This window comes from Limanda limanda, chromosome 9 (assembly GCF_963576545.1).
Source record: "Limanda limanda chromosome 9, fLimLim1.1, whole genome shotgun sequence".
NCBI classification, from domain to species: domain Eukaryota; kingdom Metazoa; phylum Chordata; class Actinopteri; order Pleuronectiformes; family Pleuronectidae; genus Limanda; species Limanda limanda.
Window position 1 is genome coordinate 18,173,960 of NC_083644.1, and position 20,468 is coordinate 18,194,427.

Here is a 20,468-nt window from a genome sequence, read left to right on the forward strand (position 1 = left end):
ATGAGTCTGAGGCCGTAATGGCTGGTTCATTTCCTCTCTCTCTCTCTCTCTCTCTCTCTCTCTCTCTCTCTCTCTCTCTCTCTCTCTCTCTCTCTCTCTCTCTCTCTCTCTCTCTCTCTCTCTCTCTCTCTCTCTCTCTCTCTCTCTCTCTCTCTCTCTCTCTCTCTCTCTCTCTCTCTCTCTCTCTCTCTCTCTCTCCTCATATTGCAGACTTGTGAGCAGGGGAGAGGACACGATTCTGTTTCAGGCTATATGTTAAATCCGTCTGTGCAGCTTTGAAATGGCTGCCCAGTAATAATCAGAGGGAGTCATGCTGTGGGAAATCTATCAGAGAGATAATAAAAAAAGAAGCGGAGGCAGAGGTGAAGGAAGCCATGAACGAGGTTTGAATGACCAAACATCGAACTGTGTGATGTTCATTAACCTGAACATCCAGTCCTCACTGTGCTCTCATTCATTTCTTTCCTGTGTATTTCCACCTCTTTGTGTCTTTGCTCTCCCTGCTTCTACAGTCAAGCCCTGCTGCATCCCTCAATGCCAACGGGCGCTATGGCAACAAGACATTGACTCTGGCAGAGTCTCAGTGAATATGGAAACCAATGGATGTGTGAGTGTGTGTGTGTGTGTGTGTGTGTTTGAATACATTCTTGCATATGTGCCACCTTTTATTGAGGGATTTTGGTGTTGCCTTTGTGAAATCTACAACGCCAGATGTTGGCGCGGAGCAGGGGTAGTTTATGAACTACTGTCACTTTCGAGCTAAATGCTTCCACATTAGCATTCCAGATACATGCTAGCAATAGTTACAGGATCTCTCCGAGCTTTTTTCTGTTTGGACGACATAGAGGCTCCTCAAAAGCTAAGCCTAATCACCTTGATCGAAAAAAAAATGGAGCAAACTAAAAAGTCATTTAGTTTTCGTAGTTACATGAACCTGGAAGGTGCACGGTATTAAGCTTAATGTTCTGGTAGTTTTCTTTCATAATGGACGAAATTCAAAGTTCTAAATGCTGTTTTGAACCAAGCTTTTCTCCAACAGTAAATTATCCATCATTAGGTTTTACATCTACAATAAGCTCATTAACAGAATGGAGATTACAACGACAATTCAAGTCACGACTGATCAACCTTTATATTGAAATTTTAAATGGGCTGTATTTATATGGCACATTACTAGTCTAATGGACCACTGGATGCCCTTGACAAGCATCACATTCAACCATTCATACGCACATTCATACAGCTCTTCAAAACACATTTATTTTCTATCAATGTTGGAAGACAACACTTGGGGGGCAGTATCTTGCCCAAGGACACTACAGAATGCCAGAAAGCAAACCACTGACCTCTTTGCCGCCTGATCTACAGCTCTACAGTTATACATGCACAAAAAAATGCAAATGCATCCAGTTATAAATGATCGTATCGTATTGTGGCTAATGATAGGAAACTTCCCACACATAAAAGTCAAGAATCTTAAAAGTTATCTGAGAGAGGAGCTTAAAACAAACACAGCCTCCTAGTATCTTAAGGCACAAAAACCCAAGAGTCAGAGCGCTTTGATTTTTAGATTTATTGTTTTGTTTTTTTCTCTTTAAAATTAGCAAAGTTCAGTGAAGTGAGCAAAGACTGAGAACCTGCGAAGACAGCAAAACACTAACATCACTGAAACCCTAAAATAATCATCAGTGAAGCAGGAAGTTTTGCTGTGACTGAAGCTGCTCTATGTGGCTGCTCGGCTCGAGGTGCTGAGCTTCAGCTCCCAGAAGAGGCCTGCGATGTTTCCTCCTTCATCCTCCAGCCATGATGAGCGAACTGCTTTGAAGGGGCTTGGAGTAATCAGGGTAATGCTATGTAACCTGGCAAGTTGCTGCACCGGAGGTTGCCAGTACAGCAGAGCTGCAGCCTGAGGGTGGGAGGGCAGCAAGGGCAGGAAATGCACCTTGAACCTCAAAATGCACAAAACACTGTACATGTTCAGTTTTAACTTCCAGTGGAGTTAATATGCAGCAGTGACCACATGTCGGGATGCATTGTCTATTAGCTGCTCTTCTTCTATGTTTGAGGGGATTTGGATAAAAGTTTAAAAAAAAAGTAGCAAATGCTGTATAAAGTGATGAAAGATGGAGAAAAAAAAAATAAGATTTTACTCCAACTCGGTACCTGTGTGTCACTACCCGACCTGCCTAACTGCGTGTACCTTGCTCGTGCTCTCTCTATGCATGACTGGAGTCATCAGGCAGGGATACATACACTACTGCAGCAGAATTTCCCAGGATTGCCAACCCTAACTTTAATGGCTCCATAGGCCTCTTTTCTGCCCAGTCAGACAGCCACCTCCTAATAGACAAAAATCCAGTGAGAATATAGTGAACAGAACAGTGACAATGTAGATCCGAAAGCCAGAAAAATAAGAATATGATCTATGATGTGCTTTGTTTAATATGAAATCACAGAAAAATGCTGTGCTAAATGCAGCAATTTCAGAAAACAGTGTTTCAAGGTACAAAGTTTCAAGGATTTGTTTAAACATTTTTTCATGTGTTGTCTGGAGGTGGCACTACAGACGGAGTGTAGCTTTGAGATGAGCTGTACCCTTGGGGTTTACAGTGGATAACCTTTCACGCTTAAAATGAATTATACATCTTTATTTTTGTGAAACCGCCTCGCTCACATTCGACTGATGTGAGAGCAAAACTGCCGGCTTCACTCCAGAGATTTGCCTGACACATCTTTACAAGCACTCACAGTTGATGTGAGCTTGGAAGTGAATTTCTAAAGCAAGTAAAAGTAATTGAACTGGAAATATTGGTGAAAGTTAATTTCCTTTCATGCCTCACCTGGATGGGAGGATGTGCCGGAGAGAGAAAGTGTGTGTTTGTGACGAACATGACAGCACCGTCCACCCACTGTCACAGCCACTTATTGGGCAGCAGCCTAGCAACCACGCATGGTGTAAAAGTGTAATCAGACATGGCGTCAACAGCGTGAGCACAGACGGACCATCAGGCCTTTCACTGCTCAGTTGGCCTGAACTTCAAGGCTGCTGAGTGGGGGGACATGTGGGAGGCTGTGCAAAAAGCCCAGATGTTCAGAGACAGAAGATGTGTGCGTGTGTGTGTAAGTGTGTGTGAGTGTGTGTGTGTAATCCCTAGGTTGTATGGAGGTGTCCTGGTGACTCTGCCTGCTAGTGACTGGGTGACATTGTGTGAAACAACAGGATTGGAGCTCCAGAGTGATTCCATTCCATGCTGCCAAAGCTGATCCTTTTGTATAATCACCCCTGTGTGCATTAATAAAATTACTTGAAAGCGGGTTAGTCCTCTAAATCTCTCCTGCGGGACGAAATTGAGACCCAGGACCCCGCGGATTGGGGGGGGGGGGAGATGTGTCGTGCAACTGACCGCAGTGAGAAGCAAGTGGCAGAGAGAGGAGGGGAGGTGGGAAAAGATGAGGAGCAACAGACGGGACAGAGGAGAGAAAGCCTGGGGAGGAAGGCGAAGAGGACAAAAGAGCGAAGGAAGAGGAGAGGGAGAAGGAGGGCGAGAGGAGACGGCGAGCTTTGGCATTCCGGCGCACTGGCATCTTGGCTTCGGTCCAAGCATCGGTCTGTGTGGGCAGTGTAACGACCGATGCAGACTGATGCTCTCCCACCGTGCTGCCGATGTCAAATGAAATGTTCACACGTTAACACACACACACACACACACACACACACATACACACACACACACACACACACACCAGCTCCTCTCAATTCACACATTCCACAATCTGGCCCATCCAGTCACTCCTGAATGCTGTCACATGAACCTCATCGCAGTGGGAGCCGTGCGTTGGCGGTGCCGTCTCTCTCCCTCCTCCTCTCATCTGTGTCTCTGACTGTCTGTCTCTCTTTCTGTCGTTCCCTCCTTGCATTTTGTTCATCTGCTCTGCCAGTCTCTAACAGGTCTCTATTGATCATCCGATTTCCTCTTTATCTTTAATCAAAAGGCTGCGAATCTCTGTTGTTTAATTGATGAGTCTCTGCGAGAGGCCCACTCACTGGTTCCCACAGAACCGGCTCTCGTTCATAATTAATGAACAACTGCTAATTATCCAAGCTCTGCGCCCACACCAGGCACGTCCTATATAGATGACGGGAGGAGAGAGACGGCGGAGACAGCGGCAGGCCGGGAGTGAAAGTGAGAAAAAGAGACAGTGAGCAGTGAAAAGAAAAAGGCAGCTGGATCGAGAGGCAGAGAGACGTGGGATTTGCAAAAGAGGATTAAAAAAAAAAAAAAAAAGGTTTGGTATGGATGAGGGGAGGAGAGGATGAGACCTGACACCTGTTGCCCCCATCCAAAACCAATCTATCTCCATTTCATCATCTCTCTCTCATCTCCATCACATCACACGCTTCGTCTTCCCCTTTTCATCTGCCTATTAAAGTGCTCCAACTTGTATGAGCTCGGGGAAAACAGAGAAAACAGAGGAAGAGAGAAGTGGAGAGAGAGAGGGAAAGGAGGTGGCTGCAAACATGGGCCAATGACATTGAGATAAAATGTGATCGATATGAGAAGAAAAGGTGTATTCAGGGTATTCAGGTGTATTGAGTTCGCGTCGAGGGCTCTTAAACTCAAGCAGGTGAACTCCCAGCAGTAGCCGGGGTGTAGTTTTGGCTCCAGTGGATGGAGCGTGGCCGTCTCTAAAATGGGCCCATGTGTGGGCGGAGTGACCTGTCTGCCTACCTACCACAGCCTAATGCCGACTGATGAACGGGCGGTGAGGCGGTCGGCTGCTCAGGCTGAGGCCGCAGGCGAGAAAAGTGGGACAGCGCATCGTGTTCGGATACAGACGCTGGTGCTTGGTGCTGTCGGAGACTCATCTGTGAAGAGGAGCGAGGGGGAGGAGGGAGTTTGTGTCGGGTTGTTTGTCCGTGAACATGAGCATGTGCAGAAAGATTTACATAAGGAAATCAATAGTGAGCTTAAGTCTTGATTGCCAGGACCGGAGGCCCTTAAATCAATAAAGTAAACAGAAACAAACATGTGCACTAACACGCAGACTAAATAAACTCCAGCACTCCACTCTATTAATTGGTCTCTTACGTTTGTTAAACCAGCAGATGTATCTATTTATCTAATTTAAAGTGATTTTAATAGTGTATTAGGCTGCCCACAAACAAATTATAGGATTTACTTGTTTTCCCTCCAGGTTATTTAGCTATTTTTATCATGCAAAGCTAAACTCCAGGGTGGGTTTAACAGGCTAAAGTTCATTATTACATTTCTTTCAGTGCCAACTCCCCTTTCTTTTACTATTCACACAAGCCTTTTGTTTTGCTTTTGTCATATACTTCCCAGTTCCTATAGGCTCTTGCCTGCAGCCTTTGCTCCATTGCCTCTTTTTGGCTGCTCAGAAAAGAAAATATGTTAGAAGAGGAATGGGCTAATCTGCACTCTCAAAAATACTTGACTCATACCTATTCAGGCATCTTCAGCTCAGATCACACACAAGCTAAGTTACCAAAGACAAAAACGTGTCGGAGAGGAGCATAAATGAGAGCTACACCAAACTAGTTGCTTTTTTATTCACTTGAAGTTGTTTTTTTTAATTTTTTTTCTCCCCACTGCCAGGCGCTCCCACTTTCAATTCAGTGACCAGAGATTAAATTACAAACTCTTGCTGACACACCTCCTCTTCCTTCCCTCTATCATCTTGGCCCTGTTCCCTCTCTCTCCCCCTGCAACCTCCTTCTCTCTCTATTTCGTTCTCACTCACCGCCTCTCCTCGAGCCTGGGCTGTCACAACCCCCCTGTCATTCTGAACCTCCCTTTACCCAGAATGCAAAGTGTCTTCACTCAAACTCCTCAAGTGACGGTGACCTTGGCTTTCTGAACTGAAATAGAAGACAGATAAAGAATCACTGACGGCCTCCCAACACCAACGTCCACCCGCCCGTCCACACAACCTGCCCCATATGCTCGGATTACACTCTAATGGTTTAAATGGTGCATTCCCCGTGAGATCTAAGGCGGACCCCATGGGGCCGGGGTGAAGGGTCCAGCTGGCAATTTATGAGTCAACTAAAGGTCATTGGTAAACCCTTCGCCTAAATTATGAAGCTTCGCCTAGCAACAGTAAACACAGCACAACTCATGCTCCAACAAATTCCTCTCTCGCAAGCACAAAGACGAGTTTGCGGAGCGCTGCCATGTACTGTGAATAAAGCATTTTTCATCTGTTGCAAAATGCAGCCAAAAGGCACGGCCAGATAAAACGGTATCTCCTGTGACGTGCAGTGTTTCCAACTGAGTCATTCGCTGTTTCGCAAGAAAAACAGAAAAATGCAAAGATCAACCCAGTGAGTCCATGAAAAACACATTTTCTAATCTCTGCTGTAAAAACACTGGTCTTTCTCTGTGAAAATCTAAAACAGCCAAAGTTTGAATTTACTCTCTCTTTGGCTCTGTTTGCACTGTTTGTAAATTGAGCAGCTGGTATTATTTCATTATGACAGAGCCAATATGTTATAGTTATCAGGAGCTATCGGCTTTCCCGCCTTGGATTACCGAAAGTGTGCGGGGGCTCGGGTTCTGTTTTCACACTTTGATGCCAAGCTTTAACCTGACCGACTCCCATTCAAGGCAGTCTCATTGACACAATGGAGTAGTGAGCCTGAGATGAACTGTATTTTCAGTTTGATTTAACTGTTTTGATAACATTTCTTCAAGTACAGTAAAAATCAAACAAGTGTTGAAATATACAAGAGTAAAAAAAGTATGTTGAAACAAAAGATTCCGTTACAGGGTGTCAAACACATAACTGCACCTGACAGACATTGAGACACACAATAGTCCATCCATTAATTTATCCATATATCCATCTATCCATCTATCCATCTATCCATCTATCCCTCCATCCATCATCTATTTATCCATCAATCCATTATCTATACCACTTATCGTATAAGGATGCAAGGGCTACAACCTGGACATACAGAAACAAATTACCATTCACACTCACAATTTACATTCTAGTACATACAACTACACCAACGAGTAAAACTTGTCACTTTTACTCTTTGGTGTTTAAACAAAGTAGAGAAATAATAGTATTAGTAATAATTATTATTATTAGAGTGGTAGACATTTTGTCGTCTTTGGACAGCTATGACAGAGCCAGGCTAATTACTGTACAGACTTGAGAGTGTTGTTGACCTTTTCATTAAAATGTTGGAAAGAAAGTTTATTTTCCAAAACAACAAACTGGAAAAAACCCTTTAGAAACCGTCCTAACATTTGGAAAGCCCCAAGACTCAACTTTAGACAGTTACAGCAATGTCATTTTATAAGTTCAGTTTGGCGACACAGCATTCTTGACTCAGAGAGCAGTCCAAGGCTGAGCAGTACTGAAACTTTGACTAGTTCCGTTTTCTCCCTACTCTGCCTCAGGGTGCTGGGTCTTCTCAGACAGACAGGAAGGGGATACACAGATATGATGGAGTCCACTTGATACATGCCAACCGATATTTGTTCTGAACTGAGAGAGCAGTTGTGAGGGTCAGAAAGTGCAGGCCTATGCAGGGAATAAATACATCTACACAGTGTGCTCCCATCCCTTATCAGATTTATATCTGAACATTTTTTATCCCGAGTGAACCAAACTGAAGCCCTTCGAAATTGTTCTGATGTTGGCCGAGTCGGACTGTGAAACAGTATCACTGTAGCGTAACATCAGTAGCGTGTCAGGGGTGTGCTGCACAAAGCAGACATGAGTGTAGCTCATACTTACGCAGACCAGCACATGTTACAACGGTATCACAAACTGCAAGGCAGCTCATACTTGTGTAATACTGAGACATGCTACTCCTGCAGGTCAGAAACACATCTGTGATTGGCCGCATCGCCTGAGCAAACACTGCTATCGCGGTGCGCCGTCTTCAAACAGGTGTAAGTCTCCCTAGAGACAACCGTGCAAGTGTCCAATTGCCACCCCTCGTCCAGGGTTGGAGTCACGGCAAACACACTTGCACACTTGCACACTTGCACACTTGCACTCGCACAAATACATGTACATAGCTGTGAGGCCTGACCACTAGGCTCAAATCAGAGCTAAATATAGGCAGTGAGGTAGGGCTATAGGTAGTTGTCAGACGAGGCCCCATTATCAGCAACTGACTGCAAGACTCTTGTGTTCTTCCATAATGACCAGCCGCTGCACCTGTCTCTCTGCCCGGCCTTCCTCTACTCATGGGCACTCAGGTCGAACTAAATATAGCCATGCTCCCACTCTCTGTCTCACTCTCTCTGTTGCCCCACACGGCACCGCTATGTGCACTTGCAAACACACACACATACACACACTCTTTTTAAACGTCTCTCACTAGTTACAGTGGTTAGGCCTGCCCACAAAGTTACACTATCGCTCTCTCATCTCATCCCCTTTTATAGAAACATAATGCCATTACAGTAGGCAGGAATAACAGAGGGGGGGATCTGTTGGCACCAGAGAGGTGGCCAGCCAACCCGATCCCTATCTGATTATAGCGGTGATGTCTGTTTGTATGACGCTATCTTTGGACAGGCAAAAAAAGTCGGTCACTGTCTCATTTTATATAGGCATTGAATAATTACATCTTTTTTTAATTTTATTTTATGATCTTGGAAGTAATCTGTGTGTTAAGTAAATGAAAATGATGAAAATCACATAAAAGTATTCTTTGCACGAAATTTGCTCGCCATTGTCCCCTTAATTTTCTGTAACATGAGGTATATTCTACACACTGCACAGCATAAGGTGAGGTACTTCGTGTACTGTAAGCTGTCCATCCGTAAAGATTTAACCATCTTCAGCAAGATTCGGCACAAATAATGCCAATACCACTTTCTCTGTACAAGCTCACAACAAGCATACAGTTCTTTACTGCAAGGGCGTCCTCTTTATTTACTTTTCCTGAACATCTACAGGGCTGTCCTGAAGATGTGGTCTTTCCCCGTGATTCTATCCTCAGTTCCAAAGGTGACAAAGACTTGACGGATGACTATTTTCTTATTGTAGTTTTGCAGACCTGTGTGAGTTTTGTTGCTGCGCTCGAACATTAATTCCCAGGAGCAGAATGAAAATATTACTGACAGTGATATTGCGGGCTGTCTGTTCTTCTCTATTCTGCCACTGACAAAATGTCCAGTACTGCAGGCGGTGGAAACATCTGCGGTGCCAGCACCCGAGAGGAGAATGACTTTCCGAGGTAATAAAAGATGAGATGGAGTGATTAGGGAAATGCCAGTGAATGTCTGCGAGGCAAGCCAGCTCACTCCTCCTTTCAAACGCCAGTCAGGGTTACTTCTGACAATCGACTTGCATCACCTGCTCAACCTCAAATAAGTCTCTAACACTTATCTCATTCTGCAAAAATAAATGCAATCACGTAAATGGAAATCTGCAATAATGACAGAAACATTGCTTTCCTACATTTTCATTTCCAAACTTCAGGTTGCCAGCGAAGCGAGGCAGCGGCGTGTATCATAAATGGTCCAAAACATACTGTTGATAAAATTGACTACACCGCGGTGCACTCTGTGGCCTTCTCTCTGTTACCCTGGAAACTGTTGTCCATGTAGGAAGGAGCAATTCTATTACAGCGGCTGGGCCAGCCAGCAAATAGAACTATAAAACAAGACTTAACAGTTACAGAGATGAGAGGAAGCACAAATGAAGAGGGCTCAGGAAATAGACGGAGGAGACGTAGAGGAAAAGGGGACACAGGGTGAAAATGAAGCAGAAGATGAACACAGATTAAGAGCAGAAGGGCACAGAGGGGTTGGCGGAGATAAAAGGGAGTTAAGAAGTGGAGGGAACATGCTCGAAATATGGAGACTAACGAAACACTGAAGATTACCTCCAATCCTCTGACCCCAAGTCAAAGATAGTGGTACACAGAAATGTAAGACGACTGAAGAATTCGCTTAATATCAATAGTAGGGCAGACAGCTAATGCACACTTGGCACAGTTACGATAAAGACTGCTATCGTCTGACTACACAAGTGTGAGAGGATGGAGAGTGGGGGAACAGGGCCAGGAGCGGTAAGCTGGTTAAGCAGATTGCCTCATCTAACTATGCTTCTCTACATCTATTCACATCGTCTCAAAGCCTCGTCTTTGCCACCCATCCCTCAACCACCACTCCTCCCCAACTCATAATGGACCTATTGAGTCACTCCTTTTGTCTTCCATCACATGCCCAAAGCAAAATCCTCTTTAGTCTATTCTTTCTTTTGTCTTTTTCTTCTGCCCTTAACGCCCCCACACCGTCTCACACCATCTCCATCAAGGTTAAGTTATCACGCTCGTGCCAAGAGGCAATGCTCATGCTTAGTGTGTGTGTGTGTGTGTGTCTATGTGTGCACATGTGTGTGGATGGACAAAACAGTCAGAGAAGGTCAACATGGAGCCTGCAGGGAGACACAGGAGAGCAGCGACTGGCAGGGATCAAATTCTAATCGATAGCCAACACACACAAGCTCTGTCGCAGGGTCTTACACTTAACTCAGCCTTGTCCCTCTCACACTCTTGTACCCATCCGAGGGGGCGCACAAGTGTGTGTGTGTGTGTGTGTGTGTGTGTGTGTGTGTGTGTGTGTGTGTGTGTGTGTGTGTGTGTGTGTGTGTGTGTGAGCGTGTGTGTGTGTGTGTGTGTTTGCTGGATCAGGTTTCTCTTTTTTAGCCAGTGGTGAGGGAAAGGACCTCTCTGATGCGGGATCATCTTTGAGAGACTTGTTGGTGTGTGTGACCCCCAGATGCCTGGGAATCATTGCAGGGCAGATCATGTTACCAGCTGGCTTAGGCCCGGCTTACTTTGTTCCAAGGTAAACTACACTAGCTAGTAAAGCAACTGCAGGGCCCAGGGCTAGACTATCTGACACAGGTCAAATTACTCCTCCAAATCCATTTCAGTGCTTTTGTGTGATCAGCTAAAATTGCACAATGGAAAAAGAAATGAGTCAGTCCTCAGGATATAAACATACCCACCACTCTGGATCTTCAGAACTTTGAAGGAATGTGGTTGTTTTAACACATATTTCATCGCAATTTGATCCCTACTTGTCTTTTGTCTGCCAGATCACAAACTGCTGCTTAGGTTACGGAAGAAAAGACTTCACAGCATCAAAGTCCTGTGGCCGAGGGATTACTCAGCCGCACTCACTACAATACTTGTGGGCTGCTTAATGCTTAAAGCTGCTTTCAGTCATGCACTGAGCTCTGGACATTTTCCTGAGATTTTCTGGAAGTGCAGTGAGAACACAAGAGTCAGTAAACGGCTCAGGAATTAGTAAAATACCTAGAAGACCCAGACAAACATGTCAATTTGGAAAGACAACGAGATTCAAGAGCTTTTCAAAATATGGGCCAATGTGTTGGAGTGTCTAAACAAAAACATGTAAATTTCACAGCTGAATTTATACGTCAAGTCCTGACTCTTGCATCCTCTACGTAGGCGCCAGTATCCTCTGCACGTCTGACTCGGACAAGCTCCTGCTGTGTTCTTCATAAGTGAAAGACAAATCTGGAAAATGTCCCAGAAATTGGTTCCAGACATTTAAATAAAATTAAAAGATAAAGTGAGGCACCACTGTTTTTTCATGCTGCCTTTATTTAGTTACTAAAGCAGAGCTACTCCCTTTAAAGACGAGTGTCGGTCAGCTAATGGACTGGGGGATGAGTCCTTATCTTCTGTTTGTGAGAGGATGGGAAAAAAAACTCAGCCAAAGTATGACAGAGTATGGAAAAGTTAAAAAAGAACTATGAGGAGAGACAGGCAGATGAAAGATGAAGGAGTGGATGTGAAAGGGCTGAATAAAGAGGAGAGACACAGGAAGAATGAAGCAGATTGAGGAGGTGGGACAGGGTTAAACTGTAAAGAAGGTGCAAGTAGAATGTGGTATATCAGCAGCACCTTCACTGCTGCTCTCTGGAGATTTTATTCTCTATCCTCTTTTCCATTACTTTAACTTTGTGTGTGTGTGTGTGTGTGTCTGTGTGTGTGTGTGTGTGTGTGTGTGTGTGTGTGTGTGCGTGTGTGTGCAAAGAAGCTAATGAACACTCATCGGTTTCGCAGCTCCCAATCTGAATATCACTTTGTCTGATACATCACCTCCATCTCTTGTAGCTAGTATGTGCTGCACATAACTACTCCTCACTCGACTAGCGGTCCTGTCGGCAAAACGTGCCTCGTACCGAGCGCTGTCATATTAACTACCCAACCTGTCACTTCACCTGCCGCTGCCTGTTTCTTATGCTTTAAATCATGTCGGCTTCACTATTTCAGGTACTATTTTTGCATCTCTTGGTTCCTGTATCAGCCAGAAATCCTCGAAAAACTAAAAAAACTGGTGCCAATCTTTGAATAAACTCCCTCTTTGGCAGATGCTGTTAATCAATAAGGGCTTGATTGAGACAATAACATTAAAATGTGTTGGGCTTTTTCGGTTGTCAAACTTTATCCCTGTTGACCACTGTGCACTCCCTATTGACTGTGAGCAAATGAAATATCAGCAAATCAATGGCCGTTTATTAAAAAGACTTGATGGATTCATCTCCCTCCCCTTCTTCTCCATTTTGTTGATGGTGAAAATAGATTTGATGAAAGTCAGACACTGTTAAACACCTCTTTTACTATTCCAGAGTCAGCCAGGAATTAATATTGAAATGCTAATACCGAAACCTTTTACACTGTGTATCTCTGTGGGTGTGCAGGTGTCTTTTTAATTAGGATTTGTATTCACTTGCGTAGGTGAGTGAGGAGGTTTTGGAGTTTCCAAAATATCCCTGATATTTAATTAATACAAGCCTGTTTTAAAATGAATATTGAATAAATTGAATGGCTGCTAGCACGATTAACTTTCGTACTTTACTATGTTATTCATCAATTGAGCACTTTAAATCAAATTGTAAGAACTGTTACTTTTTAATCACCTTTATAAGTTGGGTGTTTTTTTCAGTAATGATCCCAAAAAACATTAAGAACAACTGAGTACAAAAAAAAAGTCAAACATTGAGTTGAACCAAACAAAATAAATTCATCTTACAAAATACAGCACTGGTTTAGGTAATTTGCTATTTAAAAACGAGTAGTATCAACTGTTAAAGTCAACATTTTAACTAACTCTCCTTTTCTGTTCAGCAAAAAATATAATTTCAATAGTTATTTGGCATTTACATATTTCACATTTTATCAAATAAAATGAATTAAAAAAGCATTCATAATATTACACAGTCAGCTGTGAATTCAGCCTATACTGTGCAAATAAAGTGATGATATAGAACTAATGCGGTTGTTGGCACAACCAGATAAAATATATTACTATTGAACATATTTTCCACCCAAAGAGTGCAGATTTTGTGTAAAATAAATGTTAATGTAACATTGCATTTCTGCACTTGAAATAAAAAACCGAGTAGTCTACAATAAATGTAATATCTCTACATTTTGGTGAAGTTGAGATTGAATCTGAATTTGATGCATTCCATTCTAACAGTGTCTTTGATCGCAGATGTAAATAAACTAAAGGGAATATTTCGACATTTTAGGAAACACACATTTTCCTCTGTCTTACACAAGAGGATCGAACAGGCAAACCTGCACCACCTGCAGCTTATCTTAGCAGAAACACTGGAAACAGTTCTCCTGGCTCCGTCCAAAGTTTAAAGAAATTTCCCTGCAGCTCCTCCTCTATGAAGCTCATAAAATATCACATAATATCTTTCTCACTTAATCGACGTAAAATGTAAACGTCATGGTTTCACAGGAGATCTCCGGACTGTTTCTTGGCCGGGGGAAGGGACTTCCTGGGGTTTGGCTACTTTGAGGTGAAGACGTGATTTACAACTGGTGTAACTATTATTTTCAAGAGAGATCAGAATTCTTTAATTTACGTTATTTTAGAATGAATCCATCATGTGGGCTATCGCAATACTTTCCAGGCAAGTTAACTACTTGTTGGTAGATGATCTGAACGTTGCTAGCTCCTCACCTCATTCACTTTCTCTCCCCTTCTGCTGTTTCATCTCAAATAGACATTGTTCTTAACTTTTTCTCAGAGTCCTACTTGTCTATCTGTCTGTCCATCACTCTGTCCACCTGCGTTCCAGGGAGATATACGAAAAACAGAGCTATCTGCTGTTCCATGGTACAGTCCCCTAATCAGTGGCTTTGCTGGGTCTACACAACACTCCCATAGCATACACAAGAACAGAGGGAAGAGGAGGCAGACAGAGGTAGAGGTAGGGGTAGAGAGAGGTAAACAGAGTAAAAGCGAGAGACCAAAGAGGAAAAGACATCATCCCGCCCTATAATCCCCTGTTATCCCACTTGAATCCTGACAGCTCTAACCTGTTTTTATTGGGGTGAATGGAAAGAATACCAATGGAAATGCACCTGTGAGCTGAGAGCACTTAGTGCACTGCTGCCAGTCTCCGCTCTCACTTCGTCTGCATTAATGTGGTGATATTATTCAGCCTGGTAATCTCCAAATAAATGGATCTAAATCAATAATTAATTTTCTTTGTCAACGCAAAACCAGTTATTTATTGTGATCAAACGAAACCGGCAGTAACAACTGGACGAGTGATGTTTAAAAATGTGACAACAAAAAAACTGTGACAGCAAAATAAGTCACAGCTCAACAGTCAAATCCAATTTCTTCACATTTACATCATCATGGACTTTATAAGCATGTGACCCAAGTCATTATTTCTGAAATAGCCTCCAGCCTTCTGTAATCCTGACAGTCCTCAAGTGACATTTCCTATTCAGCCGTTAAAATCCTTTTTTCCGTCACAAACAAAAGTACACAGACACGAAACTTGGCTGATTGGGAGCAAAGCAAGCCGAGCCCTTGCTTAGAGTTGATTACTCTATATTACATATATAATCAACTAACAGGCCTGCTCACGTTGGCTGAATTCTGCGTATAGACATAATAGAAATTGTATAATCAATTGTAAATTAGAAGTAGTTTGGTGCCGTTAGCAAGGTCTCACTCCATTATGTGATTCGGCTCTAATCCTAACATTCTGTCTAATCCAATTAAACCAAATTGCATTGAAATGTAAACCTAGATGGGTGTAAAAAAAACAACACACGATCAAACTGGGTTTACATAGAAACGTCCGAGCAAATAAAAAAGAAAAGTATTTGCTGCAATTTACGCCCTGAAGTAATTTGGGTCAGGGTAAGTTTCAAACTGCTCTATTTTCAGAGACGCCAAATCCTGTTAATTTACTACACAAGATTCCACCTGCATGCCAGCCGTCGCTCAAACTTCACGCCCGCCTCTGAGCTTGTCGGCAGCATGCGGCGTTACTTCGGCTGCAGCGAGACGAACGGTGGAGGGATGAATTGTGTGACAACTTGTGTTTACTCCGCTCAAGAGTCGCTGCATGAAGGAGACGAAGTGGGAGGGAGATGATGTGAGGAGACGGAGCGGGGGTGGCGTACATTTTGACGAGAAAGACGGACAGATAGAGAGAAAGAAAAATAAAAGAAAGTTGCAGGGTTGTGTTATTGCTTGGCTAGACTGTGATTAGAGAGAGAGAGAGAGAGAGAGAGAGAGAGAGACAGAGAGAGACAGAGAGAGAGAGAGAGGGAGGGAGGGGGAATTGGTAACCATCATCCTGTAGATCAAAAGCCTGTCTGCTTGTTGTGCCTGCAGCCCTCCTCCTTCAGTTTGGAAGAAGGGAATAGGATAGTCAGTGGGAGGGAGGAGGGTTTCTGCATCAAGACGCTGGCTGTAGAAACCTCACTTTCTCTTGCTCACTTTACTCTCATATCCTGATGCCGTCTCCCTCATTAACAACAGCCTTCCATCACCCTTCCACATGCACGCAAACAAAGCAGGAGCACTCCAACGAACGCACACGCTGCACACATGCACACACACACACACACACACACACACACACACACACACACACACACACACACACACACACACACACAGGGAGAGGGAGGACTACAGGCAAATTACGGATTTAATGAAGCAAAAGTCACCCGATCTCACCCCAACAGCCGCAGGGAATCAATGATCTGACCTTGATCTGTGCGACTCATGTGGACCACTTTGGCCAATCATCCTCTCCCCTGCTCTCTTCACTGTATTCTCTTCCCCCTCTAGTTCTCTCTATAGAGCTGCCTTTAAGATGTGCACCAAATGCAAATGTCTGAGTCAGTTGCTGCAGAGTTTTATTAAAAACTCCACAGAATGTCAGACTGAGCCCACGTTAGAATACAGTACAAGCGAGTGTTGATTTCCAACACGTGAAACAAAACACAAAACAAATATCTCGAAATGAAAATGGAAGATCTCAACTTGAAAAATAATATTCGAGAGCATTTGTCGATAAGGGCCGGTGTCGATTTCCTGTGAACAAAAAGATTTCCACACAGAAATTTGTTATATCCTGGCTTGATTGTGACAGCGGTCTGACCTGGACAATCTACTGCTGCGTTCCAATAATGAAAACTGAATTTCAAACTTACATGAAAAGACAAAGATAAAGCACTTCCTCTTTTTATCCTGAATGGAAAATGGGTTGTTTTTTTTACAATCCATTCGCAAGTCTATGCTCTGTGATCTTCATCGCTGAGCTCAGAAACTACTTTGCTGTGAATAAGAAGTTTCTCCCTTGACTTTGACTCCTTCAAACCACTGCTGAGCATTTGTCTGAAACCGCCTGCACATTTTTAGCATTCATCTCAGAGGCAGTTGAAATCCAAACATCTGCTCATGCCAAAACACCACAAGCGGACCACGAACAATGGCCAACAGCGTTAAGGTATTTTCAATGAGTTATGGGAACATGAGCTGAACCATACTGAGAACGAGAACGAGAAGAGACAAGAAGGAGTGACAGATTTGGAGGATGAAGACAGAGTCGGCATGGAAATCAATCATGACAGCTCTTAATCATACCAGCGGGAAGACATTATGGGTTATTGCTCCTGTTCCACAACCAAGAAAAGCCTTTGAGGAGCCGAAGAGGAAAAATGTTTGCAGAGAAATATTGTGAATCCCCCAAAGACCACTCTCTTTAATATTAAAGTTTGCTCTGGTCTGTGTGGATCTTTGTGACATAGCAATTTGTTATCAGGCGACAAAAACCTGTGTGCATGTTTTGTGAAATGTGAGGGAGGAGGGTGGGGCACTCGCTTGTTGATTGAACCAACTGAAAAAGAAAAAACTCAACAAGATGCGGCATTAAGTCAAGCATCCCTGTCCTCCCTCCTCCTGGCTGCCATATGTCTTGTGTTTGACACGACATGAGGGAAATGGAGGATTTGCTGGGTAAACATGACCTTTGACCCCTGTTTACCCAGCGTTCCGTCGCAGTGACAGTCAGGCAGCTCCTGCCCGTCAAACCGGCGGCACTAACGTGGGAGTTTCCACTTGGGCCTTCTCAGGCTGGAGCCACGGCAGGTCATGGCAGTTGGAGACAGGAGAGATTGAGGTCTTCCATGTCTCACGGCGTGACGAACAGCTAAATAAACTGCTCTGATGGCTGTGAGACGAAGAGACCATCTGCTGGGGACAGCTGCTCAGAGACGAATGGATTTCAATGCACTTGTGAATGATAACTCAAGTGTTTTTTAATTTATTTTCTATTTTTTTGGGAGCAGACTGGAGGTGGAAAAACCAATAACTCTATTACATTTCTGCCTTAGACCATCACTGTAGGTATGGCGTAGCCGTGCAGCCTATGCTGTAGCCTACACTGAAGTCTGATGACTGCTTTCTGAGAAATATACCTATAGGTTGATGTGACACAGAGTGCAACAACACTGCCGCTTGGAAGTATGTCTCACCCATGTCTCTAGCTTGAAAAGTGCACAAAACTCACCTTCCTGCTGCTTTTCCTAGGCCAATGTGTTATGAGATTGTGCAGTGTATAAAATTAAGTACATACCCCAGCCAATGTGCCCAAGCTCAAACCGATCCCAAATATCATTTCAATATTTTTGTCAGAAGCTTTCCGGACTAGTGTGTGAAAACCCAATCCTGCTGAGTTGGGTTTAGGGTCAGTTAAATGGTCGTACTCACCATCTCCTCTGACATCATCTCTCTTTACTGCATTGCAGTAATTATAATAATGTTTCATAGCTCCAGCTCCACATGATCCATTCAGTTTCAGTCACTAGTGTTTGAAGTATACACATCTTGGCATGGAAACCCTGTCGCCAACTAGTGTTTCGGCTGTATAATTGCAGAGTGACACTGATACACCAGCACACAAGTTTGCTAACGACAGAATGGGTCACTTGTAGGCTACAGTGCTTTGCATCAATCCTATACAGGAGTATAAACCAGATTTTAATCTTAAAATTTCAGTCACGACCTAACTCAAAAAACCTGGTGTTACAGAGGAAAGCCAGGAAAAGGTGGGCCATCCTGTAGCCTAGTAATATTGTTTGGTCCCTATTGTACCCCTGACAGTTTGAGGCTGATTTAGTTTCCTTAATCAGAAACTACTCTGCCCTTAGGGTGCGATACTAAACTTGTGTAAGAGAAAAGGAGAGAATGAAAGGCAAGAGAGAGAAGGAGGGAGATTAAGTTAACAGGACAAATGGGAGTCATATGTATTGTTGGGCTGTGTGGCCAAAAAAAACACGTGTTAGGGAACTTTGTTAAGCAACCGTCCACCGTCCTTTGGCAGTTCTCTGGTATTTCGTTGGCATCCGTCCCTTTACCTCTGATACTTGTACGAAAGCCAAACAAAACAATCCCCCTCCTAAAGCCCCCCGAGCAGAACCTGACCTGATCAGCACAAGCTCGATGATCCCACTTTATTATATTGGTGGTATTACCACAAGTAGTCCTAGTCATGTACAAATAGTAGCACCAGGGGTATGTTATGAGGTAACTCTACTGACTGTATTGTTGCTACTTTGTCTACACAGGGTTTTATCTGCATCCTCAAGTCTCAGGTCTAGAGCAACATTAGAGTATGTAGTAGCTTTGAAACATAAAAAAAGCTCAGTCTATCTTTTTTCTTGCCTTCCAGCATCAGAGCAGCTCATGTAGAATAGTTTAACGTGAAGAGCGGCATTAATGTGGTAGACTGCTGGGAGGCAGAGCGGAAAGCAGTTCCCAAGCTAAGTGAGCAGATTAGGACCCAAGGTGCTCTTTGATAGGTTGAGTAGGATGGCTGAGGCCTGTGAGAAAGATCCCCCTTCAGCATCATAGCAGGAGGCGGGTGGCTTTTGATTTAAACATTACAGTCAAGCTGCATTCAAGCTGATCTGTCTCCTGAGACCAGAATCCCTACTGGTCACAGATAAACATGCTGTAAATATCTGATCTTACGCCAGTTTACTTACAATAACTCCATCAAGAAGTCTACATAACTACCTAATACATAAGGGGGCAGTGTGTGGGATTTAGTGGCATCTAGTGGTGAGGTGGTAACCAAATGATTACCTGAAGGCTTCCTTTGGTTCTTAGATGTTTGGAAAGGGAGAGGTGAAACGATGGGTGGCTAATGGAACCTAAGTCTACATAAGCATAAATTGTTAGCCATGAATAAGCCCATATAGATCCAAATTCAGGTAATAGTAGTGTTTAGGCCTTCATCTCACCCAAGGAATGATTAATAAAGAAAAGGGGCCATATTTAAAAGCACTCACACCCTGTCAAGCTCACTGCCATCTGAGTGTTTTCATTTCCACTGTAAATTGCACTGGGACGTAAGTGGCATTGAGTGTGTGTATATATGCGTGTATGTGTGATACGTGCCTAGTGAGTAAAGGAGTCCCGTATGGTGAAGCACCCTCTACCAGCCTCTTTCATCTCCCACTGAGAGGGCAGGGTGCCATCTGCAGATGCTCTGATGTGTTTGTAAAGGGACATGGAGTTAAATGCGATCGGAGACGAGTCGAATAGCATAGCCTCTTTGTGTGGACTTAATTCACAGAGGGTTTGCTGTGGTGAGCAGATATATACCTTTTTTGTGTGTGTGTGTGTATGTGTGTGTGTGTGTGTGTGTGTGTGTAGCTGTTAAGGAAGCGGCTAGCACCTTTTAAATGTGTTTTTCAGAGCTGGTCTGTGAAGCGAGTCCAGCAACAGTGACAGACGAGAACTGAAAGGACTGTGATCTGTCGGATGCAGAGTGTATCTCATAATCGGTCAACAATGTGTACAGTAGGTTTCCTCACAGAGGTGGAGCCAGGCCGTGACCCGTCTACACACCACTTGGCACACCAGGACACGACGTTTATGCCCGAATGGAAATCAAGCCATTCAAGTGTCGAGACTCCGAGGACCCACTTTGTCCTCTGTTTTTATGCCACTTTAATGAACAGCTGAGAAGGAGAAAAGCCAAGTAAAGAGAAAAAGAAAACTTTGTTCGAGTAGAAAGCTGGCTCTGGTTGTTCACGGTTGGTGGTAGCTTGTGTGCCTGTGCACATTTGTATTTGCAATGTGTTGATTTAT